This window comes from Xiphophorus hellerii, chromosome 20, assembly GCF_003331165.1.
Source record: "Xiphophorus hellerii strain 12219 chromosome 20, Xiphophorus_hellerii-4.1, whole genome shotgun sequence".
NCBI classification, from domain to species: Eukaryota; Metazoa; Chordata; class Actinopteri; order Cyprinodontiformes; family Poeciliidae; genus Xiphophorus; species Xiphophorus hellerii.
This window is the reverse complement of record NC_045691.1, coordinates 32,408,269-32,431,841: the sequence shown is the minus strand read 5'-3', so window position 1 is coordinate 32,431,841 and position 23,573 is coordinate 32,408,269. Positions and strand designations below refer to the sequence as shown.

At 39.5% G+C, this 23,573-nt stretch overlaps 61 non-coding genes across 61 annotated transcripts; all 61 read right to left on the bottom strand.

Annotated features, from left to right (window-relative positions):
* Positions 1 to 3,983: 3,983 nt before the first annotated feature.
* trnaq-cug (transfer RNA glutamine (anticodon CUG)) lies at positions 3,984 to 4,055 on the bottom strand. The gene has a single exon. It is a non-coding gene; the product is annotated as a tRNA-Gln (tRNA).
* A 630-nt stretch (positions 4,056 to 4,685) lies between these two features.
* On the bottom strand, positions 4,686 to 4,758 carry trnav-aac (transfer RNA valine (anticodon AAC)). The gene has a single exon. It is a non-coding gene; the product is annotated as a tRNA-Val (tRNA).
* A 229-nt stretch (positions 4,759 to 4,987) lies between these two features.
* Positions 4,988 to 5,059, bottom strand: trnaq-cug (transfer RNA glutamine (anticodon CUG)). The gene has a single exon. It is a non-coding gene; the product is annotated as a tRNA-Gln (tRNA).
* Positions 5,060 to 5,194: 135 nt separating this feature from the next.
* Positions 5,195 to 5,267, bottom strand: trnav-cac (transfer RNA valine (anticodon CAC)). The gene has a single exon. It is a non-coding gene; the product is annotated as a tRNA-Val (tRNA).
* Positions 5,268 to 5,495: 228 nt separating this feature from the next.
* On the bottom strand, positions 5,496 to 5,567 carry trnaq-uug (transfer RNA glutamine (anticodon UUG)). Its single transcript has one exon. It is a non-coding gene; the product is annotated as a tRNA-Gln (tRNA).
* Positions 5,568 to 5,702: 135 nt separating this feature from the next.
* trnav-cac (transfer RNA valine (anticodon CAC)) lies at positions 5,703 to 5,775 on the bottom strand. The gene has a single exon. It is a non-coding gene; the product is annotated as a tRNA-Val (tRNA).
* Positions 5,776 to 6,197: 422 nt separating this feature from the next.
* On the bottom strand, positions 6,198 to 6,270 carry trnav-aac (transfer RNA valine (anticodon AAC)). Its single transcript has one exon. It is a non-coding gene; the product is annotated as a tRNA-Val (tRNA).
* Positions 6,271 to 6,498: 228 nt separating this feature from the next.
* trnaq-uug (transfer RNA glutamine (anticodon UUG)) lies at positions 6,499 to 6,570 on the bottom strand. Its single transcript has one exon. It is a non-coding gene; the product is annotated as a tRNA-Gln (tRNA).
* Positions 6,571 to 6,705: 135 nt separating this feature from the next.
* On the bottom strand, positions 6,706 to 6,778 carry trnav-aac (transfer RNA valine (anticodon AAC)). The gene has a single exon. It is a non-coding gene; the product is annotated as a tRNA-Val (tRNA).
* A 229-nt stretch (positions 6,779 to 7,007) lies between these two features.
* On the bottom strand, positions 7,008 to 7,079 carry trnaq-cug (transfer RNA glutamine (anticodon CUG)). The gene has a single exon. It is a non-coding gene; the product is annotated as a tRNA-Gln (tRNA).
* A 136-nt stretch (positions 7,080 to 7,215) lies between these two features.
* Positions 7,216 to 7,288, bottom strand: trnav-cac (transfer RNA valine (anticodon CAC)). Its single transcript has one exon. It is a non-coding gene; the product is annotated as a tRNA-Val (tRNA).
* Positions 7,289 to 7,517: 229 nt separating this feature from the next.
* On the bottom strand, positions 7,518 to 7,589 carry trnaq-uug (transfer RNA glutamine (anticodon UUG)). Its single transcript has one exon. It is a non-coding gene; the product is annotated as a tRNA-Gln (tRNA).
* A 135-nt stretch (positions 7,590 to 7,724) lies between these two features.
* trnav-cac (transfer RNA valine (anticodon CAC)) lies at positions 7,725 to 7,797 on the bottom strand. The gene has a single exon. It is a non-coding gene; the product is annotated as a tRNA-Val (tRNA).
* A 228-nt stretch (positions 7,798 to 8,025) lies between these two features.
* On the bottom strand, positions 8,026 to 8,097 carry trnaq-uug (transfer RNA glutamine (anticodon UUG)). Its single transcript has one exon. It is a non-coding gene; the product is annotated as a tRNA-Gln (tRNA).
* Positions 8,098 to 8,232: 135 nt separating this feature from the next.
* On the bottom strand, positions 8,233 to 8,305 carry trnav-aac (transfer RNA valine (anticodon AAC)). Its single transcript has one exon. It is a non-coding gene; the product is annotated as a tRNA-Val (tRNA).
* Positions 8,306 to 8,533: 228 nt separating this feature from the next.
* trnaq-uug (transfer RNA glutamine (anticodon UUG)) lies at positions 8,534 to 8,605 on the bottom strand. The gene has a single exon. It is a non-coding gene; the product is annotated as a tRNA-Gln (tRNA).
* Positions 8,606 to 8,740: 135 nt separating this feature from the next.
* trnav-aac (transfer RNA valine (anticodon AAC)) lies at positions 8,741 to 8,813 on the bottom strand. The gene has a single exon. It is a non-coding gene; the product is annotated as a tRNA-Val (tRNA).
* A 435-nt stretch (positions 8,814 to 9,248) lies between these two features.
* On the bottom strand, positions 9,249 to 9,321 carry trnav-aac (transfer RNA valine (anticodon AAC)). The gene has a single exon. It is a non-coding gene; the product is annotated as a tRNA-Val (tRNA).
* A 228-nt stretch (positions 9,322 to 9,549) lies between these two features.
* Positions 9,550 to 9,621, bottom strand: trnaq-cug (transfer RNA glutamine (anticodon CUG)). The gene has a single exon. It is a non-coding gene; the product is annotated as a tRNA-Gln (tRNA).
* Positions 9,622 to 9,756: 135 nt separating this feature from the next.
* Positions 9,757 to 9,829, bottom strand: trnav-cac (transfer RNA valine (anticodon CAC)). Its single transcript has one exon. It is a non-coding gene; the product is annotated as a tRNA-Val (tRNA).
* Positions 9,830 to 10,057: 228 nt separating this feature from the next.
* Positions 10,058 to 10,129, bottom strand: trnaq-cug (transfer RNA glutamine (anticodon CUG)). Its single transcript has one exon. It is a non-coding gene; the product is annotated as a tRNA-Gln (tRNA).
* A 135-nt stretch (positions 10,130 to 10,264) lies between these two features.
* trnav-cac (transfer RNA valine (anticodon CAC)) lies at positions 10,265 to 10,337 on the bottom strand. Its single transcript has one exon. It is a non-coding gene; the product is annotated as a tRNA-Val (tRNA).
* Positions 10,338 to 10,565: 228 nt separating this feature from the next.
* Positions 10,566 to 10,637, bottom strand: trnaq-cug (transfer RNA glutamine (anticodon CUG)). Its single transcript has one exon. It is a non-coding gene; the product is annotated as a tRNA-Gln (tRNA).
* Positions 10,638 to 11,068: 431 nt separating this feature from the next.
* Positions 11,069 to 11,140, bottom strand: trnaq-uug (transfer RNA glutamine (anticodon UUG)). The gene has a single exon. It is a non-coding gene; the product is annotated as a tRNA-Gln (tRNA).
* Positions 11,141 to 11,275: 135 nt separating this feature from the next.
* trnav-aac (transfer RNA valine (anticodon AAC)) lies at positions 11,276 to 11,348 on the bottom strand. Its single transcript has one exon. It is a non-coding gene; the product is annotated as a tRNA-Val (tRNA).
* A 228-nt stretch (positions 11,349 to 11,576) lies between these two features.
* Positions 11,577 to 11,648, bottom strand: trnaq-cug (transfer RNA glutamine (anticodon CUG)). The gene has a single exon. It is a non-coding gene; the product is annotated as a tRNA-Gln (tRNA).
* Positions 11,649 to 12,271: 623 nt separating this feature from the next.
* On the bottom strand, positions 12,272 to 12,344 carry trnav-cac (transfer RNA valine (anticodon CAC)). Its single transcript has one exon. It is a non-coding gene; the product is annotated as a tRNA-Val (tRNA).
* A 229-nt stretch (positions 12,345 to 12,573) lies between these two features.
* On the bottom strand, positions 12,574 to 12,645 carry trnaq-cug (transfer RNA glutamine (anticodon CUG)). The gene has a single exon. It is a non-coding gene; the product is annotated as a tRNA-Gln (tRNA).
* Positions 12,646 to 12,780: 135 nt separating this feature from the next.
* trnav-aac (transfer RNA valine (anticodon AAC)) lies at positions 12,781 to 12,853 on the bottom strand. Its single transcript has one exon. It is a non-coding gene; the product is annotated as a tRNA-Val (tRNA).
* Positions 12,854 to 13,082: 229 nt separating this feature from the next.
* trnaq-cug (transfer RNA glutamine (anticodon CUG)) lies at positions 13,083 to 13,154 on the bottom strand. The gene has a single exon. It is a non-coding gene; the product is annotated as a tRNA-Gln (tRNA).
* Positions 13,155 to 13,591: 437 nt separating this feature from the next.
* trnaq-uug (transfer RNA glutamine (anticodon UUG)) lies at positions 13,592 to 13,663 on the bottom strand. Its single transcript has one exon. It is a non-coding gene; the product is annotated as a tRNA-Gln (tRNA).
* A 135-nt stretch (positions 13,664 to 13,798) lies between these two features.
* On the bottom strand, positions 13,799 to 13,871 carry trnav-cac (transfer RNA valine (anticodon CAC)). The gene has a single exon. It is a non-coding gene; the product is annotated as a tRNA-Val (tRNA).
* A 422-nt stretch (positions 13,872 to 14,293) lies between these two features.
* On the bottom strand, positions 14,294 to 14,366 carry trnav-aac (transfer RNA valine (anticodon AAC)). The gene has a single exon. It is a non-coding gene; the product is annotated as a tRNA-Val (tRNA).
* A 229-nt stretch (positions 14,367 to 14,595) lies between these two features.
* On the bottom strand, positions 14,596 to 14,667 carry trnaq-cug (transfer RNA glutamine (anticodon CUG)). Its single transcript has one exon. It is a non-coding gene; the product is annotated as a tRNA-Gln (tRNA).
* A 135-nt stretch (positions 14,668 to 14,802) lies between these two features.
* trnav-cac (transfer RNA valine (anticodon CAC)) lies at positions 14,803 to 14,875 on the bottom strand. Its single transcript has one exon. It is a non-coding gene; the product is annotated as a tRNA-Val (tRNA).
* Positions 14,876 to 15,310: 435 nt separating this feature from the next.
* On the bottom strand, positions 15,311 to 15,383 carry trnav-aac (transfer RNA valine (anticodon AAC)). Its single transcript has one exon. It is a non-coding gene; the product is annotated as a tRNA-Val (tRNA).
* A 422-nt stretch (positions 15,384 to 15,805) lies between these two features.
* On the bottom strand, positions 15,806 to 15,878 carry trnav-cac (transfer RNA valine (anticodon CAC)). Its single transcript has one exon. It is a non-coding gene; the product is annotated as a tRNA-Val (tRNA).
* Positions 15,879 to 16,107: 229 nt separating this feature from the next.
* On the bottom strand, positions 16,108 to 16,179 carry trnaq-cug (transfer RNA glutamine (anticodon CUG)). The gene has a single exon. It is a non-coding gene; the product is annotated as a tRNA-Gln (tRNA).
* Positions 16,180 to 16,314: 135 nt separating this feature from the next.
* On the bottom strand, positions 16,315 to 16,387 carry trnav-aac (transfer RNA valine (anticodon AAC)). Its single transcript has one exon. It is a non-coding gene; the product is annotated as a tRNA-Val (tRNA).
* A 229-nt stretch (positions 16,388 to 16,616) lies between these two features.
* On the bottom strand, positions 16,617 to 16,688 carry trnaq-cug (transfer RNA glutamine (anticodon CUG)). The gene has a single exon. It is a non-coding gene; the product is annotated as a tRNA-Gln (tRNA).
* A 643-nt stretch (positions 16,689 to 17,331) lies between these two features.
* Positions 17,332 to 17,404, bottom strand: trnav-aac (transfer RNA valine (anticodon AAC)). The gene has a single exon. It is a non-coding gene; the product is annotated as a tRNA-Val (tRNA).
* A 229-nt stretch (positions 17,405 to 17,633) lies between these two features.
* Positions 17,634 to 17,705, bottom strand: trnaq-uug (transfer RNA glutamine (anticodon UUG)). Its single transcript has one exon. It is a non-coding gene; the product is annotated as a tRNA-Gln (tRNA).
* Positions 17,706 to 17,840: 135 nt separating this feature from the next.
* Positions 17,841 to 17,913, bottom strand: trnav-aac (transfer RNA valine (anticodon AAC)). The gene has a single exon. It is a non-coding gene; the product is annotated as a tRNA-Val (tRNA).
* Positions 17,914 to 18,334: 421 nt separating this feature from the next.
* On the bottom strand, positions 18,335 to 18,407 carry trnav-aac (transfer RNA valine (anticodon AAC)). The gene has a single exon. It is a non-coding gene; the product is annotated as a tRNA-Val (tRNA).
* A 229-nt stretch (positions 18,408 to 18,636) lies between these two features.
* Positions 18,637 to 18,708, bottom strand: trnaq-cug (transfer RNA glutamine (anticodon CUG)). Its single transcript has one exon. It is a non-coding gene; the product is annotated as a tRNA-Gln (tRNA).
* A 135-nt stretch (positions 18,709 to 18,843) lies between these two features.
* trnav-cac (transfer RNA valine (anticodon CAC)) lies at positions 18,844 to 18,916 on the bottom strand. Its single transcript has one exon. It is a non-coding gene; the product is annotated as a tRNA-Val (tRNA).
* A 435-nt stretch (positions 18,917 to 19,351) lies between these two features.
* trnav-aac (transfer RNA valine (anticodon AAC)) lies at positions 19,352 to 19,424 on the bottom strand. Its single transcript has one exon. It is a non-coding gene; the product is annotated as a tRNA-Val (tRNA).
* Positions 19,425 to 19,846: 422 nt separating this feature from the next.
* trnav-cac (transfer RNA valine (anticodon CAC)) lies at positions 19,847 to 19,919 on the bottom strand. Its single transcript has one exon. It is a non-coding gene; the product is annotated as a tRNA-Val (tRNA).
* Positions 19,920 to 20,148: 229 nt separating this feature from the next.
* On the bottom strand, positions 20,149 to 20,220 carry trnaq-cug (transfer RNA glutamine (anticodon CUG)). Its single transcript has one exon. It is a non-coding gene; the product is annotated as a tRNA-Gln (tRNA).
* Positions 20,221 to 20,355: 135 nt separating this feature from the next.
* On the bottom strand, positions 20,356 to 20,428 carry trnav-aac (transfer RNA valine (anticodon AAC)). Its single transcript has one exon. It is a non-coding gene; the product is annotated as a tRNA-Val (tRNA).
* A 229-nt stretch (positions 20,429 to 20,657) lies between these two features.
* trnaq-cug (transfer RNA glutamine (anticodon CUG)) lies at positions 20,658 to 20,729 on the bottom strand. The gene has a single exon. It is a non-coding gene; the product is annotated as a tRNA-Gln (tRNA).
* A 136-nt stretch (positions 20,730 to 20,865) lies between these two features.
* trnav-cac (transfer RNA valine (anticodon CAC)) lies at positions 20,866 to 20,938 on the bottom strand. Its single transcript has one exon. It is a non-coding gene; the product is annotated as a tRNA-Val (tRNA).
* A 435-nt stretch (positions 20,939 to 21,373) lies between these two features.
* Positions 21,374 to 21,446, bottom strand: trnav-aac (transfer RNA valine (anticodon AAC)). Its single transcript has one exon. It is a non-coding gene; the product is annotated as a tRNA-Val (tRNA).
* A 229-nt stretch (positions 21,447 to 21,675) lies between these two features.
* Positions 21,676 to 21,747, bottom strand: trnaq-uug (transfer RNA glutamine (anticodon UUG)). Its single transcript has one exon. It is a non-coding gene; the product is annotated as a tRNA-Gln (tRNA).
* A 135-nt stretch (positions 21,748 to 21,882) lies between these two features.
* trnav-aac (transfer RNA valine (anticodon AAC)) lies at positions 21,883 to 21,955 on the bottom strand. Its single transcript has one exon. It is a non-coding gene; the product is annotated as a tRNA-Val (tRNA).
* A 229-nt stretch (positions 21,956 to 22,184) lies between these two features.
* On the bottom strand, positions 22,185 to 22,256 carry trnaq-cug (transfer RNA glutamine (anticodon CUG)). Its single transcript has one exon. It is a non-coding gene; the product is annotated as a tRNA-Gln (tRNA).
* A 136-nt stretch (positions 22,257 to 22,392) lies between these two features.
* trnav-cac (transfer RNA valine (anticodon CAC)) lies at positions 22,393 to 22,465 on the bottom strand. The gene has a single exon. It is a non-coding gene; the product is annotated as a tRNA-Val (tRNA).
* A 228-nt stretch (positions 22,466 to 22,693) lies between these two features.
* Positions 22,694 to 22,765, bottom strand: trnaq-uug (transfer RNA glutamine (anticodon UUG)). The gene has a single exon. It is a non-coding gene; the product is annotated as a tRNA-Gln (tRNA).
* Positions 22,766 to 22,900: 135 nt separating this feature from the next.
* On the bottom strand, positions 22,901 to 22,973 carry trnav-aac (transfer RNA valine (anticodon AAC)). The gene has a single exon. It is a non-coding gene; the product is annotated as a tRNA-Val (tRNA).
* Positions 22,974 to 23,201: 228 nt separating this feature from the next.
* Positions 23,202 to 23,273, bottom strand: trnaq-uug (transfer RNA glutamine (anticodon UUG)). The gene has a single exon. It is a non-coding gene; the product is annotated as a tRNA-Gln (tRNA).
* A 135-nt stretch (positions 23,274 to 23,408) lies between these two features.
* trnav-aac (transfer RNA valine (anticodon AAC)) lies at positions 23,409 to 23,481 on the bottom strand. The gene has a single exon. It is a non-coding gene; the product is annotated as a tRNA-Val (tRNA).
* Between the last annotated feature and the right edge of the window lie 92 nt (positions 23,482 to 23,573).

The window sequence follows — 23,573 nt, the reverse complement described above, 5'->3', positions numbered from 1 at the left end:
CAAAATATGTGGAATGTAGAGGCAAACGTATACGAACGGCGTTGCCGCCATTGAAAACTCTTGGCACTTTAAAGCAAGCGAGACCAACTTCCTATCTGTCATCCAACACAGAATCACCTTGATTAGGTCAAGAGAGCCATAAACGGAGCTTTCCAAGGAAAAAAACGGCACTTCCGGTTCCGAGGGGGCGGGGCTTAGATGACGTCATAATGTGATGACGTAGGATCGACGGGCAAGCCTCCAGGATCACTCAGGCCAAGTTTGATGCAGCTCGGTCAAAATATGTGGAATGTAGAGGCAAACGTATACGAACGGCGTTGCCGCCATTGAAAACTCTTGGCACTTTAAAGCAAGCGAGACCAACTTCCTATCTGTCATCCAACACAGAATCACCTTGATTAGGTCAAGAGAGCCATAAACAGAGCTTTCCAAGGAAAAAAACGGCACTTCCGGTTCCGAGGGGGCGGGGCTTAGATGACGTCATAATGTGATGACGTAGGATTGACGGGCAAGCCTCCAGGATCACTCAGGCCAAGTTTGATGCAGCTCGGTCAAAATATGTGGAATGTAGAGGCAAACGTATACGAACGGCGTTGCCGCCATTGAAAACTCTTGGCACTTTAAAGCAAGCGAGACCAACTTCCTATCTGTCATCCAACACAGAATCACCTTGATTAGGTCAAGAGAGCCATAGATGAAAGTTTCCAAGGAAAAAAATAGCACTTCCTGTTCTGAGGGGGCGGGGCTTAGATGACGTCATAATCTGATGACATAGAATTTTCAGGTATCACACCAGCATCACTCAAGCCAAGTTTGGTGCAGCTCGGTCGAAACATGTGGAATCTAGAAGCAAAAGTATGGCATCGGCGTTACAGGTCACTTCGCCACGCCGCCACGCCCAGCTGCTATCTCAAAGCCGGTCAGGGTTGGAATCCTCAACACACCAACATGTCTTCTGTGTCTGGACACAGTTTCATGTTGATTAGGTCAAAGGGCTAAGAGAGCGACCGTTCACAGTAAAACATGACACTTCCTGTTCTCAGGGGGCGTGGCCTACGTGATGTCATCATTTGACCATATGGTATTGTAGGCCACCTGATGACGATCAATCTCTGAAAGTTTGGAGTCTCTGTGAGTTTTTGTGTTAGAAATACCAATTTTTCATTTTTTCCTGTGTATTACAAAATCGAAGAATTTCATCTGCAGGGCAATGCTGCCCTCTGGTGTCGAATTACTGAAATAATGAAACTATTTCAGTGGCCAGCAGAGGGCAGCATTGCCCTACAAACGACGAACATGTACTGTTTATTAAGTAATTACACAGAAGAACTCTCTAATTCATTCTGAGGGGGCGGGGCTTAGATGACGTCATAATATGATGACATAGCATTGTCAGGCATCACAACAGCATCACTGAGGCCAAGTTTGGTGCAGCTCGGTCGAAACATGTGGAATCTAGAAGCAAACGTATGGCATCGGCGTTACAGGTCACTTCGCCACGCCGCCACAGCCAGCTGCTTCATCGCAGCCGGTCAGGGCTTGAATCCACAACACACCAACATGTCTTCTGTCTCTGGACACAGTTTCATGTTGATTAGGTCAAAGGGCTAAGATAGCGACCGTTCACAGTAAAACATGACACTTCCTGTTCTCAGGGGGCGTGGCCTAAGCGATGTCATAATTTCACCACAGGGTATTTTAGGACACCTATTGTTGATCAATAACTGAAAATTTGGTGTCTCTGTGAGTTTCTGTGCAGGATATATAAGAGTTTCGTGTTTCATGGCGAGTAGGTGAACTTTGACCCCTGCTAACCCCCCTTCAGCAAGCTCATACAGTCACCAATTTGATAACTTTAAATCAGACATGCCTTATGATCAGACTGACCGAGTTTGAAGCCGATCAATCGAAATCCCTAGGAGGAGTTCGATCAAATACGAATGCTGTAAACGTCAAAATCGAGGTCAAATGAAATTCAATCTAAAATGGCCGACTTCCTGTTGGGTTTAGAGCATGGCTCTAAGAGACTTTTTTGTACGTCCCGACAAGATACACATGTGTACCAAGTTTCGTAATTCTAGGTTTAAGCATGGCTTGGGGCTGTTCATTTAAAATACTCTAGGGGTCGCTATAGAGAAATTAGGCCACGCCCACCAGATTTTGTTATGAATTCCTGTCGGTGGGTGGATAAGGATCCATCCTAGTGAGTTTGGAGCAGCTGGGCCCGAAATTGTGGAATTCAGAGCCAAACGTATGGCAACGGCGTTACAGGTCACTTCGCCACGCCGCCACGCCCACCTGCTATGTCAAAGCCGGTCAGGGTTGGAATCCTCAACACACCAACATGTCTTCTGTCTCTGGACACAGTTTCATGTTGATTAGGTCAAAGGGCTAAGATAGCGACCGTTCACAGTAAAACATGACACTTCCTGTTCTCAGGGGGCGTGGCCTAAGTGATGTCATCATTTGACCATAGGGTAGTGTAGGGCACCCGATGACGATCAATCACTGAAAGTTTGGTCCCTCTATGTGTTTTTGTATAGGAAATATAAGAGTTTCGTGTTTCATGGCGAGTAGGTGAACTTTGACCCCTGCTAACCCCCCTTCAACATGCTCCAAAACTCACCAATTTGATAACTTTAAATCAAACATGCCTTATGATCAGACTGACCGAGTTTGAAGCCGATCAATCGAAATCCCTAGGAGGAGTTCGATCAAATACGAAGGCTGTAAACGTCAAAATCGAGGAAAAAAATGGACGTTCAATACAAAATGGCCGACTTTCTGTGATAGTTGGCTTATAACATTAAATGTAAGTTCTGAGTCTTTTGGTGAGCTCTACAAGTGTACCAAATTTCATGTCTCTACGATGAAGTACGTTCATACCATTGTGTCAACAGAAAATTGCTAGTTGCTGCCGTTCAGCAATTTTTTTTGCGATTTTTGCGACAACCTTAAAATTCAAAATTTTTAAATTTTCTAGTTGCGACCGCCAAGTTTGGTGAGTTTTTGAATATGATAAAGCCCCCAAAAAGGCACACGAAGAGGTGGGAAGAATCGTAATAATAATTAAAGCTGCAAGCAGCCTCGGGCGGCCCTCGCAGCAAGCGCCGCTCCGGCCTATTGGCCACCGTGGGGGTTCCGGCCACCGCAGAAGCTCTCGCACGATTTCCAGAGCCGCAGCCAACTCCCCACCGCAGAAGCTCTGCCGCAGTTTCCAGCACCGCCGCCCGCTAGCCGCCGCAGAAGCTGTCGCGCATTTTCCACGCCCGTCCACCGGGCGACACGCGTGAATGCGTTCGGCGGCGCTCCCCGACGACTGTCAAAAAATCTGGTGCAGATCGGTCGATGCGTCGAGGAGATACAGCCGATGTATTAACTTAGGGGGCGTTGTGCCAAATTTCACTTTATACTCCATTAACTAGCCAGGAAATGAAAAGATATATTGATGAAATAGGAGATAGGACAAAAGGTTTCTACTGAGGACTTGAACTCAGAGTCCAGAGTGCTACCATTAACACCATAGGAACCTTCATGTGTCAAACTGAAGAGAGAAGTAGACTTCCGATTTCGTAGAACCCTGCATTAAAGTCGATTGATATATGATCATACACTAACAGGAAGACTTGATGTGTCACTACAACATTGTGAAGAGCATAGCCTAAAAAACTGTTTCCTGTTCCTGGTTTCGAACCAGAGACCTTTTGCGTGTAAGCAAACGTGATAACCCACTACACTACAGGAAAACTCTTTCTTTTTGAGAGTTTTCCCCCGGGTTAGAGAGTTCAAAACTCTGTTAAAAGAATAATGTCATCGTTTGGAATGATACAATGTCAAATAATTATACCACAGATCCTCTCAGAGACCCCAGTATGTTGGTGAAAAAACGGGCAGACTTATACTTGTGCCAAATTTCACTTTATACTCCATTAACTAGCCAGGTAATGAAAAGATATATTGAAGAATTTAGGAGAAAAGACAAAAGGTTCTACTGAGACTTGAACTCAGATCTCTGGATTCAGAGTCCAGAGTGCTAACCATTACACCATAGAACCTTCACATGTCAATAAATGAGTGGTACACTTGGTTTCAAAGATCCCTGCATTACAGTTGATTGCCATATAATCCTTCACATTATAGGAAGACTTGATGTGTCACTACACATTGTGAAGAGGATAACCTAAAAAAAACGGTTTCTGTCTGGTTTCTAAACAGAGACCTTTTGCGTGTGAAGCAAACGTGATAACCACTACACTACAGAAACTCTTTCTCTCTGAAGAGTTCCGGGTAGAGGGTTCAAAATCTGTTAAACAATAATGTCATCGATGTGCATGGAACAATGTCAAATAGTTATACCACAGATCCTCTTAGAGACCCCAGTATGTTGGTGAAAAAACGGGCAGACTTATACTTGTGCCAAATTTCACTTTATACTCCATTAACTAGCCAGGAAATGAAAAGATATATTGAAGACTTTAGGAGAAAAGACAAAAGGTTCTACTGAGACTTGAACTCAGAGTCCAGAGTGCTAACCATTAGACCATAGAACCTTCATGTGTCAACTGAAGAGAAGTAGACTCGATTTCATAGATCCCTGCATTAAAGTCGATTGATATATGAACCATCACATAACAGGAAGACTTGCTGTCTCACTACAAATGGTGAATATAATAACCTACAAGATCTGTTTCTGTCTGGTTTCGAACCAGAGACCTTTTGCGTGTTAAGCAAACGTGATAACCACTACACTACAGAAACTCTTTCTTTTTGGAGAGTTCCGGGTAGAGAGTTCAAAATCTGTTAAAAGAATAATGTCATCGTTGGGCATGATACAATGTCAAATAATTATACCACAGATCCTCTCAGAGACCCCAGTATGTTGGTGAAAAAACGGGCAGACTTATACATGTGCCAAATTTCACTTTATACTCCATTAACTAGCCAGGAAATGAAAAGATATATTGAAGAATTTAGGAGAAAAGACAAAAGGTTCTACTGAGACTTGAACTCAGATTTCTGGATTCAGAGTCCAGAGTGCTAACCATTACACCATAGAACCTTCACATGTCAATAAATGAGTGGTACACTTGATTTCAAAGATCCCTGCATTACAGTTGATTGCCATATAATCCTTCACATTATAGGAAGACTTGATGTGTCACTACACATTGTGAAGAGGATAACCTAAAAAAACGGTTTCTGTCTGGTTTCTAACCAGAGACCTTTTGCGTGTGAAGCAAACGTGATAACCACTACACTACAGAAACTCTTTCTCTCTGAAGAGTTCCGGGTAGATTGTTCAAAATCTGTTAAACAATAATGTCATCGATGTGCATGGAACAATGTCAAATAGTTATACCACAGATCCTCTCAGAGACCCCAATATGATGGTGAAAAAACGGGCAGACTTATACCCGTGCCAAATTTCACGTTATAGTCCGTTAACTTGCCCTGAAATGAAAAGATATATTGATGAAATTAGGAGAAAGGACCAAAGGTTCTACTGAGACTTGAACTCAGATCTCTGGATTCAAAGTCCAGAGTGCTAACCATTACACCATAGAACCTTCATGTGTCAACTACAGAGAAGTAGACTTGATTTCGTAGAACCCTGCATTAAAGTCGATGGATATATGAATCATCACATAACAGGAAGACTTGATGTGTCACTACACATTGTGAAGAGCATAACCTAAAAAAACTGTTTCTGTCTGGTTTCGAACCAGAGACCTTTTGCGTGTGAAGCAAACGTGATAACCACTACACTACAGAAACTCTTCCGCTCTGAAGAGTTCTGGGTAGAGGGTTCAAAATCTGTTAAAGGAATAATGTCATCGTTGGGAATGATACAATGTCAAATAATTATACCACAGATCCTCTCAGAGAGCCCAGTATGTTGGTGGAAAAACAGGCAGACTTATTCTTCTGCCAAATTTCACGTTATAGTCCATTAACTTGCCCTGAAATGAAAAGATATATTGATGAAATTAGGAGATAGGACAAAAGGTTCTACTGAGACTTGAACTCAGAGTCCAGAGTGCTAACCATTAGACCATAGAACCTTCATGTGTCAACCAAAGAGAAGTAGACTTGATTTCGTAGAACCCTGCATTAAAGTCGATTGATATATGAACCATCACATAACAGGAAGACTTGCTGTCTCACTACAAATGGTGAATATAATAACCTACAAGATCTGTTTCTGTCTGGTTTCGAACCAGAGCCCTTTTGCGTGTTAAGCAAACATGATAACCACTACACTACAGAAACTCTTTCTTTTTGAAGAGTTCTGGGTAGAGAGTTCAAAATCTGTTAAACAATAACGTCATCGATGTGCATGGAACAATGTCAAATAGTTATACCACAGATCCTCTCAGGGACCCCAGTATGTTTTTGAAAAAACGGGTAGCCTTATACTTGCGCCAAATTTCATGTTATAGTCCATTAACTTGCCCTGTAATGAAGAGATATATTGATGAAATTAGGAGATAGGACCAAAGGTTCTACTGAGACTTGAACTCAGATCTCTGGATTCAAAGTCCAGAGTGCTAACCATTAGACCATAGAACCTTCATGTGTCAACCAAAGACAAGTAGACTTGATTTCGTAGAACCCTGCATTAAAGTCGATTGATATATGAACCATCACATAACAGGAAGACTTGCTGTCTCACTACAAATGGTGAATATAATAACCTTCAAGATCTGTTTCTGTCTGGTTTCGAACCAGAGACCTTTTGCGTGTTAAGCAAACGTGATAACCACTACACTACAGAAACTCTTTCTTTTTGGAGAGTTCCGGGTAGAGAGTTCAAAATCTGTTAAAAGAATAACGTCATCGTTGGGCATGATACAATGTCAAATAATTATACCACAGATCCTCTCAGAGACCCCAGTATGTTGGTGAAAAAACGGGCAGACTTATACTTGTGCCAAATTTCACTTTATACTCCATTAACTAGCCAGGAAATGAAAAGATATATTGAAGAATTTAGGAGAAAAGACAAAAGGTTCTACTGAGACTTGAACTCAGATTTCTGGATTCAGAGTCCAGAGTGCTAACCATTACACCATAGAACCTTCACATGTCAATAAATGAGTGGTACACTTGATTTCAAAGATCCCTGCATTACAGTTGATTGCCATATAATCCTTCACATTATAGGAAGACTTGATGTGTCACTACACATTGTGAAGAGGATAACCTAAAAAAAACGGTTTCTGTCTGGTTTCTAACCAGAGACCTTTTGCGTGTGAAGCAAACGTGATAACCACTACACTACAGAAACTCTTTCTTTTTGAAGAGTTCCGGGTAGAGGGTTCAAAATCTGTTAAAAGAATAATGTCATCGATGTGCATGGAACAATGTCAAATAGTTATACCACAGATCCTCTTAGAGACCCCAGTATGTTGGTGAAAAAACGGGCAGACTTATACTTGTGCCAAATTTCACTTTATACTCCATTAACTAGCCAGGAAATGAAAAGATATATTGAAGAATTTAGGAGAAAAGACAAAAGGTTCTACTGAGACTTGAACTCAGATCTCTGGATTCAAAGTCCAGAGTGCTAACCATTACACCATAGAACCTTCATGTGTCAACTACAGAGAAGTAGACTTGATTTCGTAGAACCCTGCATTAAAGTCGATTGATATATGAATCATCACATAACAGGAAGACTTGATGTGTCACTACACATTGTGATGAGCATAACCTAAAAAAACTGTTTCTGTCTGGTTTCGAACCAGAGACCTTTTGCGTGTGAAGCAAACGTGATAAACACTACACTACAGAAACTCTTTCTCTCTGAAAAGTTCTGGGTAGAGGGTTCAAAATCTGTTAAACAATAATGTCATCAATGGGCATGATACAATGTCAAATAGTTATACCACAGATCCTCTCAGAGACCCCAGGACGTTGGTGAAAAAACGGGCAGCCTTATTCTTCTGCCAAATTTCACGTTACAGTCCATTAACTTGCCCTGAAATGAAAAGATATATTGAAGAATTTAGGAGAAAAGACAAAAGGTTCTACTGAGACTTGAACTCAGATCTCTGGATTCAAAGTCCAGAGTGCTAACAATTACACCATAGAACCTTCATGTGTCAACTACAGAGAAGTAGACTTGATTTCGTAGAACCTTGCATTAAAGTCGATTGATATATGAACCATCACATAACAGGAAGACTTGCTGTCTCACTACAAATGGTGAATATAATAACCTACAAGATCTGTTTCTGTCTGGTTTCGAACCAGAGACCTTTTGCGTGTTAAGCAAACGTGATAACCACTACACTACAGAAACTCTTTCTTTTTGGAGAGTTCCGGGTAGAGGGTTCAAAATCTGTTAAACAATAATGTCATCGATGTGCATGGAACAATGTCAAATAGTTATACCACAGATCCTCTCAGAGACCCCAGTATGTTGGTGAAAAAACGGGCAGACTTATACTTGTGCCAAATTTCACTTTATACTCCATTAACTAGCCAGGAAATGAAAAGATGTATTGAAGAATTTAGGAGAAAAGACAAAAGGTTCTACTGAGACTTGAACTCAGATCTCTGGATTCAAAGTCCAGAGTGCTAACCATTAGACCATAGAACCTTCATGTGTCAACCAAAGACAAGTAGACTTGATTTCGTAGAACCCTGCATTAAAGTCGATTGATATATGAACCATCACATAACAGGAAGACTTGCTGTCTCACTACAAATGGTGAATATAATAACCTTCAAGATCTGTTTCTGTCTGGTTTCGAACCAGAGACCTTTTGCGTGTTAAGCAAACGTGATAACCACTACACTACAGAAACTCTTTCTCTCTGAAGAGTTCCGGGTAGAGGGTTAAAAATCTGTTAAAAGAATAATGTCATCAATGTGCATGGAACAATGTCAAATAGTTATACCACAGATCCTCTTAGAGACCCCAGTATGTTGGTGAAAAAACGGGCAGACTTATACTTGTGCCAAATTTCACTTTATACTCCATTAACTAGCCAGGAAATGAAAAGATATATTGAAGAATTTAGGAGAAAAGACAAAAGGTTCTGCTGAGAATTGAACTCAGAACTCTGGATTAAAATCCAGAGTGCTAACCATTACACCATAGAACCTTCATGTGTCAACTACAGAGAAGTAGACTTGATTTCGTAGAACCTTGCATTAAAGTCGATTGATATATGAACCATCACGTAACAGGAAGACTTGCTGTCTCACTACAAATGGTGAATATAATAACCTACAAGATCTGTTTCTGTCTGGTTTCGAACCAGAGCCCTTTTGCGTGTTAAGCAAACATGATAACCACTACACTACAGAAACTCTTTCTTTTTGAAGAGTTCTGGGTAGAGAGTTCAAAATCTGTTAAACAATAACGTCATCGATGTGCATGGAACAATGTCAAATAGTTATACCACAGATCCTCTCAGGGACCCCAGTATGTTTTTGAAAAAACGGGTAGCCTTATACTTGCGCCAAATTTCATGTTATAGTCCATTAACTTGCCCTGTAATGAAGAGATATATTGATGAAATTAGGAGATAGGACCAAAGGTTCTACTGAGACTTGAACTCAGATCTCTGGATTCAGAGTCCAGAGTGCTAACCATTACACCATAGAACCTTCACATGTCAATAAATGAGTGGTACACTTGATTTCAAAGATCCCTGCATTACAGTTGATTGCCATATAATCCTTCACATTATAGGAAGACTTGATGTGTCACTACACATTGTGAAGAGGATAACCTAAAAAAACGGTTTCTGTCTGGTTTCGAACCAGAGACCTTTTGCGTGTGAAGCAAACGTGATAACCACTACACTACAGAAACTCTTTCTCTTTGACGAGTTCCCAGTAGAGGGTCCAAAATTTCTCAAAGAATAATGTCATCGATGTGCATGGAACAATGTCAAATAATTATACCACAGATCCTCTCAGGGACCCCAGTATGTTGGTGAAAAAACAGGCAGCCTTATACTTGCGCCAAATTTCACGTTATTGTCCATTAACTTGCCCTGAAATGAAGAGATATATTGAAGAATTTAGGAGAATAGACTAAAGGTTCTACTAAGACTTGAACTCAGCTTGCTGGATTCAGAGTCCAGAGTGCTAACCATTACACCATAGAACCTTCAAGTGTTAACTAAAGAGAAGTAGACTTGATTTCAAAGATCCCTGCATTAAAGTCAATTGATAAGTGAACCATCACATAACAGGATGACTTGCTGTCTCACTACACATTGTGAATATAATAACCTACAAGATATGTTTCTGTCTGGTTTCAAACCAGAGACCTTTTGCGTGTGAAGCAAACATGATAACCACTACACTACAGAAACTCTTTCTCTCTGAAGCGTTCCAGGTAGAGGGTTCAAAATCTTTTAAAGAATAATGTCATCGATGGGCATGATACAATGTCAAGTAGTTATACCACAAATCCTCTCAGAGACCCCAGTATATTGGTGAACAAACGGGGAGACTTATACTTGTGCCAGTTTACACATTATGGTCCATTAACTAGCCAGGAAATAAAAAAATATTTTGAAGAATTTAGGAGAAAAGACAAAAGGTTCTACTGAGACTTGAACTCAGATTGTTGGATTCAGAGTCCAGAGTGCTAACCATTACACCATAGAACCTTCAAGTTTCAATTAAGGAGTAGTAGACTTGATTTCAACGATCCCTGCATTACAGTTGATTGCCATATAATCCTTCACATAACAGTAAGATTTGATGTGTCACTACACAATGTGAATATAATAACCTACAAGATCTGTTTGGTTTCGAACCAGAGACCTTTTGCGAGTGAAGCCAACGTGATAACCGATACACTACAGAAACTCTTTCTCTCTGAAGAGTTCCGGGTAGAGAGTTCAAAATCTGTTAAAAGAATAATGTCATCAATGTGCAAGATACGATGTCAAATAGTTATACCACAGATTCTCTCAGAGACCCCAGGACGTTGGTGAAAAAACAGGCAGCCTTATACTTGTGCCAAATTTCACGTTATAGTCCATTAACTTGCTCTGAAATGAAAAGATATATTGATGAAATTAGGAGAAAGGACCAAGGGTTCTACTAAGACTTGAACTCAGATCTCTGGATTCAAAGTCCAGAGTGCTAACCATTACACCATAGAACCTTCATGTGTCAACCAAAGAAAAGTAGACTTGATTTTGTAGAATCCTGCATAAAAGTCGATTGATATATGAACCATCACATAACAGGAAGACTTGATGTGTCACTACACATTGTGAAGAGGATAACCTAAAAAAACTGTTTCTGTCTGGTTTCGAACCAGAGACCTTTTGCGTGTTAAGCAAACGTGTTAACCACTACACTACAGAAACTCTTTCTCTTTGACGAGTTCCCAGTAGAGGGTCCAAAATTTCTCAAAGAATAATGTCATCGATGTGCATGGAACAATGTCAAATAATTATACCACAGATCCTCTCAGGGACCCCAGTATGTTGGTGAAAAAACAGGCAGCCTTATACTTGCGCCAAATTTCACGTTATTGTCCATTAACTTGCCCTGAAATGAAGAGATATATTGAAGAATTTAGGAGAATAGACTAAAGGTTCTACTAAGACTTGAACTCAGCTTGCTGGATTCAGAGTCCAGAGTGCTAACCATTACACCATAGAACCTTCAAGTTTCAATTAAGGAGTAGTAGACTTGATTTCAACGATCCCTGCATTACAGTTGATTGCCATATAATCCTTCACATAACAGTAAGATTTGATGTGTCACTACACAATGTGAATATAATAACCTACAAGATCTGTTTGGTTTCGAACCAGAGACCTTTTGCGAGTGAAGCCAACGTGATAACCGATACACTACAGAAACTCTTTCTCTCTGAAGAGTTCCGGGTAGAGAGTTCAAAATCTGTTAAAAGAATAATGTCATCGTTGGGCATGATACAATGTCAAATAATTATACCACAGATCCTCTCAGAGAGCCAGTATGTTGGTGGAAAAACAGGCAGACTTATTCTTCTGCCAAATTTCACGTTATAGTCCATTAACTTGCCCTGAAATGAAAAGATATATTGATGAAATTAGGAGATAGGACAAAAGGTTCTACTGAGACTTGAACTCAGAGTCCAGAGTGCTAACCATTAGACCATAGAACCTTCATGTGTCAACTGAAGAGAAGTAGACTCGATTTCATAGATCCCTGCATTAAAGTCGATTGATATACGGACCATCACATAACAGGAAGACTTGCTGTCTCACTACAAATGGTGAATATAATAACCTACAAGATCTGTTTCTGTCTGGTTTCGAACCAGAGACCTTTTGCGTGTGAAGCAAACGTGATAACCACTACACTACAGAAACTGTTTCTTTTTGAAGAGTTCCGGGTAGAGGGTTCAAAATCTGTTAAAAGAATAATGTCATCGATGGGCATGATACAATGTCAAATAATTATACCACAGATCCTCTCAGAGACCCCAGTATGTTGGTGAAAAAACAGGCAGCCTTATTCTTCTGCCAAATTTCACGTTACAGTCCATTAACTTGCCCTGAAATGAAAAGATATATTGATGAAATTAGGAGATAGGACAAAAGGTTCTACTGAGACTTGAACTCAGATCTCTGGATTCAGAGTCCAGAGTGCTAACCATTACACCATAGAACCTTCATGTGTCAACTGAAGAGAAGTAGACTCGATTTCGTAGAACCCTGCATTAAAGTCGATTGATATATGAATCATCACATAACAGGAAGACTTGATGTGTCACTACACATTGTGAAGAGCATAGCCTAAAAAAACTGTTTCTGTCTGGTTTCGAACCAGAGACCTTTTGCGTGTTAAGCAAACGTGATAACCACTACACTACAGAAACTCTTTCTTCTTGAAGAGTTCCGGGTAGAGAGTTCAAAATCTGTTAAAAGAATAATGTCATCGTTGGGAATGATACAATGTCAAATAATTATACCACAGATCCTCTCAGAGACCCCAGTATGTTGGTGAAAAAACGGGCAGACTTATACTTGTGCCAAATTTCACTTTATACTCCATTAACTAGCCAGGAAATGAAAAGATATATTGAAGAATTTAGGAGAAAAGACAAAAGGTTCTACTGAGACTTGAACTCAGATCTCTGGATTCAGAGTCCAGAGTGCTAACCATTACACCATAGAACCTTCACATGTCAATAAATGAGTGGTACACTTGGTTTCAAAGATCCCTGCATTACAGTTGATTGCCATATAATCCTTCACATTATAGGAAGACTTGATGTGTCACTACACATTGTGAAGAGGATAACCTAAAAAAAACGGTTTCTGTCTGGTTTCTAAACAGAGACCTTTTGCGTGTGAAGCAAACGTGATAACCACTACACTACAGAAACTCTTTCTCTCTGAAGAGTTCCGGGTAGAGGGTTCAAAATCTGTTAAACAATAATGTCATCGATGTGCATGGAACAATGTCAAATAGTTATACCACAGATCCTCTTAGAGACCCCAGTATGTTGGTGAAAAAACGGGCAGACTTATACTTGTGCCAAATTTCACTTTATACTCCATTAACTAGCCAGGAAATGAAAAGATATATTGAAGACTTTAGGAGAAAAGACAAAAGGTTCTACTGAGACTTGAACTCAGATCTCTGGATTCAAAGTCCAGAGTGCTAACCATTACACCATAGAACCTTCATGTGTCAACTACAGAGAAGTAGACTTGATTTCGTAGAACCCTGCATTAAAGTCGATTGATATATGAATCATCACATAACAGGAAGACTTGATGTGTCACTACACATTGTGATGAGCATAACCTAAAAAAACTGTTTCTGTCTGGTTTCGAACCAGAGACCTTTTGCGTGTGAAGCAAACGTGATAACCACTACACTACAGAAACTCTTTCTCTCTGAAAAGTTCTGGGTAGAGGGTTCAAAATCTGTTAAAAGAATAATGTCATCGTTGGGAATGATACAATGTCAAATAGTTATACCACAGATCCTCTCAGAGACCCCAGTATGTTGGTGAAAAAACGGGCAGACTTATACTTGTGCCAAATTTCACTTTATACTCCATTAACTAGCCAGGAAATGAAAAGATATATTGATGAAATTAGGAGATAGGACAAAAGGTTCTACTGAGACTTGAACTCAGAGTCCAGAGTGCTAACCATTAGACCATAGAACCTTCATGTGTCAACTGAAGAGAAGTAGACTCGATTTCATAGATCCCTGCATTAAAGTCGATTGATATATGAACCATCACATAACAGGAAGACTTGCTGTCTCACTACAAATGGTGAATATAATAACCTACAAGATCTGTTTCTGTCTGGTTTCGAACCAGAGACCTTTTGCGTGTTAAGCAAACGTGATAACCACTACACTACAGAAACTCTTTCTTTTTGGAGAGTTCCGGGTAGAGAGTTCAAAATCTGTTAAAAGAATAATGTCATCGTTGGGCATGATACAATGTCAAATAATTATACCACAGATCCTCTCAGAGACCCCAGTATGTTGGTGAAAAAACGGGCAGACTTATACTTGTGCCAAATTTCACTTTATACTCCATTAACTAGCCAGGAAATGAAAAGATATATTGAAGAATTTAGGAGAAAAGACAAAAGGTTCTACTGAGACTTGAACTCAGATTTCTGGATTCAGAGTCCAGAGTGCTAACCATTACACCATAGAACCTTCACATGTCAATAAATGAGTGGTACACTTGATTTCAAAGATCCCTGCATTACAGTTGATTGCCATATAATCCTTCACATTATAGGAAGACTTGATGTGTCACTACACATTGTGAAGAGGATAACCTAAAAAAACTGTTTCTGTCTGGTTTCGAACCAGAGACCTTTTGCGTGTGAAGCAAACGTGATAACCACTACACTACAGAAACTCTTTCTCTTTGACGAGTTCCCAGTAGAGGGTCCAAAATTTCTCAAAGAATAATGTCATCGATGTGCATGGAACAATGTCAAATAATTATACCACAGATCCTCTCAGGGACCCCAGTATGTTGGTGAAAAAACAGGCAGCCTTATACTTGCGCCAAATTTCACGTTATTGTCCATTAACTTGCCCTGAAATGAAGAGATATATTGAAGAATTTAGGAGAATAGATTAAAGGTTCTACTAAGACTTGAACTCAGCTTGCTGGATTCAGAGTCCAGAGTGCTAACCATTACAAATTTGAACCTTCACATGTCAATAAAAGAGCGGTACTGTTGATTTCAAAGATCCCTGCATTACAGTTGATTGCCATATAATCCGTCACATTACAAGAAGACTTGATATGTCACTACACATTGTGAAGAGGATAACCTAAAAAAACTGTTTCTGTCCGGTTTTGAACCAAAGACCTTTTGCGTGTTAAGCAAACGTGATAACCACTACACTACAGAAACTCTTTCTTTTTGAAGAGTTCCGGGTAGAGAGTTCAAAATCTGTTAAAAGAATAATGTCATCGTTGGGAATGATACAATGTCAAATAATTATACCACAGATCCTCTCAGAGACCCCAGTATGTTGGTGAAAAAACGGGCAGACTTATACTTGTGCCAAATTTCACTTTATACTCCATTAACTAGCCAGGAAATGAAAAGATATATTGATGAAATTAGGAGATAGGACAAAAGGTTCTACTGAGACTTGAACTCAGAGTCCAGAGTGCTAACCATTAGACCATAGAACCTTCATGTGTCAACTGAAGAGAAGTAGACTCGATTTCATAGATCCCTGCATTAAAGTCGATTGATATACGGACCATCACATAACAGGAAGACTTGCTGTCTCACTACAAATGGTGAATATAATAACCTACAAGATCAGTTTCTGTCTGGTTTCGAACCAGAGACCTTTTGCGTGTGAAGCAAACGTGATAACCACTACACTACAGAAACTGTTTCTTTTTGAAGAGTTCCGGGTAGAGGGTTCAAAATCTGTTAAAAGAATAATGTCATCGATGGGCATGATACAATGTCAAATAATTATACCACAGATCCTCTCAGAGACCCCAGTATGTTGGTGAAAAAACAGGCAGCCTTATTCTTCTGCCAAATTTCACGTTACAGTCCATTAACTTGCCCTGAAATGAAAAGATATATTGATGAAATTAGGAGATAGGACAAAAGGTTCTACTGAGACTTGAACTCAGATCTCTGGATTCAGAGTCCAGAGTGCTAACCATTACACCATAGAACCTTCATGTGTCAACTGAAGAGAAGTAGACTCGATTTCGTAGAACCCTGCATTAAAGTCGATTGATATATGAATCATCACATAACAGGAAGACTTGATGTGTCACTACACATTGTGAAGAGCATAGCCTAAAAAAACTGTTTCTGTCTGGTTTCGAACCAGAGACCTTTTGCGTGTTAAGCAAACGTGATAACCACTACACTACAGAAACTCTTTCTTTTTGAAGAGTTCCGGGTAGAGAGTTCAAAATCTGTTAAAAGAATAATGTCATCGTTGGGAATGATACAATGTCAAATAATTATACCACAGATCCTCTCAGAGACCCCAGTATGTTGGTGAAAAAACGGGCAGACTTATACTTGTGCCAAATTTCACTTTATACTCCATTAACTAGCCAGGAAATGAAAAGATATATTGAAGAATTTAGGAGAAAAGACAAAAGGTTCTACTGAGACTTGAACTCAGATCTCTGGATTCAGAGTCCAGAGTGCTAACCATTACACCATAGAACCTTCACATGTCAATAAATGAGTGGTACACTTGGTTTCAAAGATCCCTGCATTACAGTTGATTGCCATATAATCCTTCACATTATAGGAAGACTTGATGTGTCACTACACATTGTGAAGAGGATAACCTAAAAAAAACGGTTTCTGTCTGGTTTCTAAACAGAGACTTTTGCGTGTGAAGCAAACGTGATAACCACTACACTACAGAAACTCTTTCTCTCTGAAGAGTTCCGGGTAGAGGGTCCAAAATTTCTCAAAGAATAATGTCATCGATGTGCATGGAACAATGTCAAATAATTATACCACAGATCCTCTCAGGGACCCCAGTATGTTGGTGAAAAAACAGGCAGCCTTATACTTGCGCCAAATTTCACGTTATTGTCCATTAACTTGCCCTGAAATGAAGAGATATATTGAAGAATTTAGGAGAATAGACTAAAGGTTCTACTAAGACTTGAACTCAGCTTGCTGGATTCAGAGTCCAGAGTGCTAACCATTACAAATTTGAACCTTCACATGTCAATAAAAGAGCGGTACTGTTGATTTCAAAGATCCCTGCATTACAGTTGATTGCCATATAATCCGTCACATTACAAGAAGACTTGATATGTCACTACACATTGTGAAGAGGATAACCTAAAAAAACTGTTTCTGTCTGGTTTTGAACCAAAGACCTTTTGCGTGTTAAGCAAACGTGATAACCACTACACTACAGAAACTCTTTCTTTTTGAAGAGTTCCGGGTAGAGAGTTCAAAATCTGTTAAAAGAATAATGCCATCGATGTGCATGGAACAATGTCAAATAGTTATACCACAGATCCTCTCAGAGACCCCAGTATGATGGTGAAAAAACGGGCAGCCTTTTACCCGTGCCAAATTTCACGTTATAGTCCGTTAACTTGCCCTGAAATGAAAAGATATATTGATGAAATTAGGAGAAAGGACCAAAGGTTCTACTGAGACTTGAACTCAGATCTCTGGATTCAAAGTCCAGAGTGCTAACCATTACACCATAGAACCTTCATGTGTCAACTACAGAGAAGTAGACTTGATTTCGTAGAACCCTGCATTAAAGTCGATTGATATATGAATCATCACATAACAGGAAGACTTGATGTGTCACTACACATTGTGAAGAGCATAACCTAAAAAAACTGTTTCTGTCTGGTTTCGAACCAGAGACCTTTTGCGTGTTAAGCAAACGTGATAACCACTACACTACAGAAACTCTTCCACTCTGAAGAGTTCCGGGTAGAGGGTTCAAAATCTGTTAAAGGAATAATGTCATCGTTGGGCATGATACAATGTCAAATAATTATACCACAGATCCTCTCAGAGAGCCAGTATGTTGGTGGAAAAACAGGCAGACTTATTCTTCTGCCAAATTTCACGTTATAGTCCATTAACTAGCCAGGAAATGAAAAGATATATTGATGAAATTAGGAGATAGGACAAAAGGTTCTACTGAGACTTGAACTCAGAGTCCAGAGTGCTAACCATTAGACCATAGAACCTTCATGTGTCAACCAAAGAGAAGTAGACTTGATTTCGTAGAACCCTGCATTAAAGTCGATTGATATATGAACCATCACATAACAGGAAGACTTGCTGTCTCACTACAAATGGTGAATATAATAACCTACAAGATCTGTTTCTGTCTGGTTTCGAACCAGAGACCTTTTGCGTGTTAAGCAAACGTGATAACCACTACACTACAGAAACTCTTTCTTTTTGAAGAGTTCTGGGTAGAGAGTTCAAAATCTGTTAAAAGAATAATGTCATCGTTGGGAATGATACAATGTCAAATAATTATACCACAGATCCTCTCAGAGACCCCAGTATGTTGGTGAAAAAACGGGCAGACTTATACTTGTGCCAAATTTCACTTTATACTCCATTAACTAGCCAGGAAATGAAAAGATATATTGAAGAATTTAGGAGAAAAGACAAAAGGTTCTACTGAGACTTGAACTCAGATTTCTGGATTCAGAGTCCAGAGTGCTAACCATTACACCATAGAACCTTCACATGTCAATAAATGAGTGGTACACTTGATTTCAAAGATCCCTGCATTACAGTTGATTGCCATATAATCCTTCACATTATAGGAAGACTTGATGTGTCACTACACATTGTGAAGAGGATAACCTAAAAAAACTGTTTCTGTCTGGTTTCGAACCAGAGACCTTTTGCGTGTGAAGCAAACGTGATAACCACTACACTACAGAAACTCTTTCTCTTTGACGAGTTCCCAGTAGAGGGTCCAAAATTTCTCAAAGAATAATGTCATCGATGTGCATGGAACAATGTCAAATAATTATACCACAGATCCTCTCAGGGACCCCAGTATGTTGGTGAAAAAACAGGCAGCCTTATACTTGCGCCAAATTTCACGTTATTGTCCATTAACTTGCCCTGAAATGAAGAGATATATTGAAGAATTTAGGAGAATAGACTAAAGGTTCTACTAAGACTTGAACTCAGCTTGCTGGATTCAGAGTCCAGAGTGCTAACCATTACAAATTTGAACCTTCACATGTCAATAAAAGAGCGGTACTGTTGATTTCAAAGATCCCTGCATTACAGTTGATTGCCATATAATCCGTCACATTACAAGAAGACTTGATATGTCACTACACATTGTGAAGAGGATAACCTAAAAAAACTGTTTCTGTCCGGTTTTGAACCAAAGACCTTTTGCGTGTTAAGCAAACGTGATAACCACTACACTACAGAAACTCTTTCTTTTTGAAGAGTTCCGGGTAGAGAGTTCAAAATCTGTTAAAAGAATAATGTCATCGTTGGGAATGATACAATGTCAAATAATTATACCACAGATCCTCTCAGAGACCCCAGTATGTTGGTGAAAAAACGGGCAGACTTATACTTGTGCCAAATTTCACTTTATACTCCATTAACTAGCCAGGAAATGAAAAGATATATTGATGAAATTAGGAGATAGGACAAAAGGTTCTACTGAGACTTGAACTCAGAGTCCAGAGTGCTAACCATTAGACCATAGAACCTTCATGTGTCAACTGAAGAGAAGTAGACTCGATTTCATAGATCCCTGCATTAAAGTCGATTGATATACGGACCATCACATAACAGGAAGACTTGCTGTCTCACTACAAATGGTGAATATAATAACCTACAAGATCTGTTTCTGTCTGGTTTCGAACCAGAGACCTTTTGCGTGTGAAGCAAACGTGATAACCACTACACTACAGAAACTGTTTCTTTTTGAAGAGTTCCGGGTAGAGGGTTCAAAATCTGTTAAAAGAATAATGTCATCGATGGGCATGATACAATGTCAAATAATTATACCACAGATCCTCTCAGAGACCCCAGTATGTTGGTGAAAAAACAGGCAGCCTTATTCTTCTGCCAAATTTCACGTTACAGTCCATTAACTTGCCCTGAAATGAAAAGATATATTGATGAAATTAGGAGATAGGACAAAAGGTTCTACTGAGATTTGAACTCAGATCTCTGGATTCAGAGTCCAGAGTGCTAACCATTACACCATAGAACCTTCATGTGTCAACTGAAGAGAAGTAGACTCGATTTCGTAGAACCCTGCATTAAAGTCGATTGATATATGAATCATCACATAACAGGAAGACTTGATGTGTCACTACACATTGTGAAGAGCATAGCCTAAAAAAACTGTTTCTGTCTGGTTTCGAACCAGAGACCTTTTGCGTGTTAAGCAAACGTGATAACCACTACACTACAGAAACTCTTTCTTTTTGAAGAGTTCCGGGTAGAGAGTTCAAAATCTGTTAAAAGAATAATGTCATCGTTGGGAATGATACAATGTCAAATAATTATACCACAGATCCTCTCAGAGACCCCAGTATGTTGGTGAAAAAACGGGCAGACTTATACTTGTGCCAAATTTCACTTTATACTCCATTAACTAGCCAGGAAATGAAAAGATATATTGAAGAATTTAGGAGAAAAGACAAAAGGTTCTACTGAGACTTGAACTCAGATCTCTGGATTCAGAGTCCAGAGTGCTAACCATTACACCATAGAACCTTCACATGTCAATAAATGAGTGGTACACTTGATTTCAAAGATCCCTGCATTACAGTTGATTGCCATATAATCCTTCACATTATAGGAAGACTTGATGTGTCACTACACATTGTGAAGAGGATAACCTAAAAAAAACGGTTTCTGTCTGGTTTCTAACCAGAGACCTTTTGCGTGTGAAGCAAACGTGATAACCACTACACTACAGAAACTCTTTCTCTCTGAAGAGTTCCGGGTAGAGGGTCCAAAATTTCTCAAAGAATAATGTCATCGATGTGCATGGAACAATGTCAAATAATTATACCACAGATCCTCTCAGGGACCCCAGTATGTTGGTGAAAAAACAGGCAGCCTTATACTTGCGCCAAATTTCACGTTATTGTCCATTAACTTGCCCTGAAATGAAGAGATATATTGAAGAATTTAGGAGAATAGACTAAAGGTTCTACTAAGACTTGAACTCAGCTTGCTGGATTCAGAGTCCAGAGTGCTAACCATTACAAATTTGAACCTTCACATGTCAATAAAAGAGCGGTACTGTTGATTTCAAAGATCCCTGCATTACAGTTGATTGCCATATAATCCGTCACATTACAAGAAGACTTGATATGTCACTACACATTGTGAAGAGGATAACCTAAAAAAACTGTTTCTGTCTGGTTTTGAACCAAAGACCTTTTGCGTGTTAAGCAAACGTGATAACCACTACACTACAGAAACTCTTTCTTTTTGAAGAGTTCCGGGTAGAGAGTTCAAAATCTGTTAAAAGAATAATGCCATCGATGTGCATGGAACAATGTCAAATAGTTATACCACAGATCCTCTCAGAGACCCCAGTATGATGGTGAAAAAACGGGCAGCCTTTTACCCGTGCCAAATTTCACGTTATAGTCCGTTAACTTGCCCTGAAATGAAAAGATATATTGATGAAATTAGGAGAAAGGACCAAAGGTTCTACTGAGACTTGAACTCAGATCTCTGGATTCAAAGTCCAGAGTGCTAACCATTACACCATAGAACCTTCATGTGTCAACTACAGAGAAGTAGACTTGATTTCGTAGAACCCTGCATTAAAGTCGATTGATATATGAATCATCACATAACAGGAAGACTTGATGTGTCACTACACATTGTGAAGAGCATAGCCTAAAAAAACTGTTTCTGTCTGGTTTCGAACCAGAGACCTTTTGCGTGTTAAGCAAACGTGATAACCACTACACTACAGAAACTCTTCCACTCTGAAGAGTTCCGGGTAGAGGGTTCAAAATCTGTTAAAGGAATAATGTCATCGTTGGGCATGATACAATGTCAAATAATTATACCACAGATCCTCTCAGAGAGCCCAGTATGTTGGTGGAAAAACAGGCAGACTTATTCTTCTGCCAAATTTCACGTTATAGTCCATTAACTAGCCAGGAAATGAAAAGATATATTGATGAAATTAGGAGATAGGACCAAAGGTTCTACTGGGACTTGAACTCAGATCTCTGGATTCAGAGTCCAGAGTGCTAACCATTACACCATAGAACCTTCACATGTCAATAAATGAGTGGTACACTTGGTTTCAAAGATCCCTGCATTACAGTTGATTGCCATATAATCCTTCACATTATAGGAAGACTTGATGTGTCACTACACATTGTGAAGAGGATAACCTAAAAAAAACGGTTTCTGTCTGGTTTCTAACCAGAGACCTTTTGCGTGTGAAGCAAACGTGATAACCACTACACTACAGAAACTCTTTCTCTCTGAAGAGTTCCGGGTAGATTGTTCAAAATCTGTTAAACAATAATGTCATCGATGTGCATGGAACAATGTCAAATAGTTATACCACAGATCCTCTCAGAGACCCCAATATGATGGTGAAAAAACGGGCAGCCTTTTACCCGTTCCAAATTTCACGTTATAGTCCGTTAACTTGCCCTGAAATGAAAAGATATATTGATGAAATTAGGAGAAAGGACCAAAGGTTCTACTGAGACTTGAACTCAGATCTCTGGATTCAAAGTCCAGAGTGCTAACCATTACACCATAGAACCTTCATGTGTCAACTACAGAGAAGTAGACTTGATTTCGTAGAACCCTGCATTAAAGTCGATGGATATATGAATCATCACATAACAGGAAGACTTGCTGTCTCACTACAAATGGTGAACATAATAACCTACAAGATCTGTTTCTGTCTGGTTTCGAACCAGAGCCCTTTTGCGTGTTAAGCAAACATGATAACCACTACACTACAGAAACTCTTTCTTTTTGAAGAGTTCTGGGTAGAGAGTTCAAAATCTGTTAAACAATAATGTCATCGATGTGCATGGAACAATGTCAAATAGTTATACCACAGATCCTCTCAGAGACCCCAGTATGTTGGTGAAAAAACGGGCAGACTTATACTTGTGCCAAATTTCACTTTATACTCCATTAACTAGCCAGGAAATGAAAAGATGTATTGAAGAATTTAGGAGAAAAGACAAAAGGTTCTACTGAGACTTGAACTCAGATCTCTGGATTCAAAGTCCAGAGTGCTAACCATTAGACCATAGAACCTTCATGTGTCAACCAAAGACAAGTAGACTTGATTTCGTAGAACCCTGCATTAAAGTCGATTGATATATGAACCATCACATAACAGGAAGACTTGCTGTCTCACTACAAATGGTGAATATAATAACCTTCAAGATCTGTTTCTGTCTGGTTTCGAACCAGAGACCTTTTGCGTGTTAAGCAAACGTGATAACCACTACACTACAGAAACTCTTTCTTTTTGGAGAGTTCCGGGTAGAGAGTTCAAAATCTGTTAAAAGAATAATGTCATCGTTGGGCATGATACAATGTCAAATAATTATA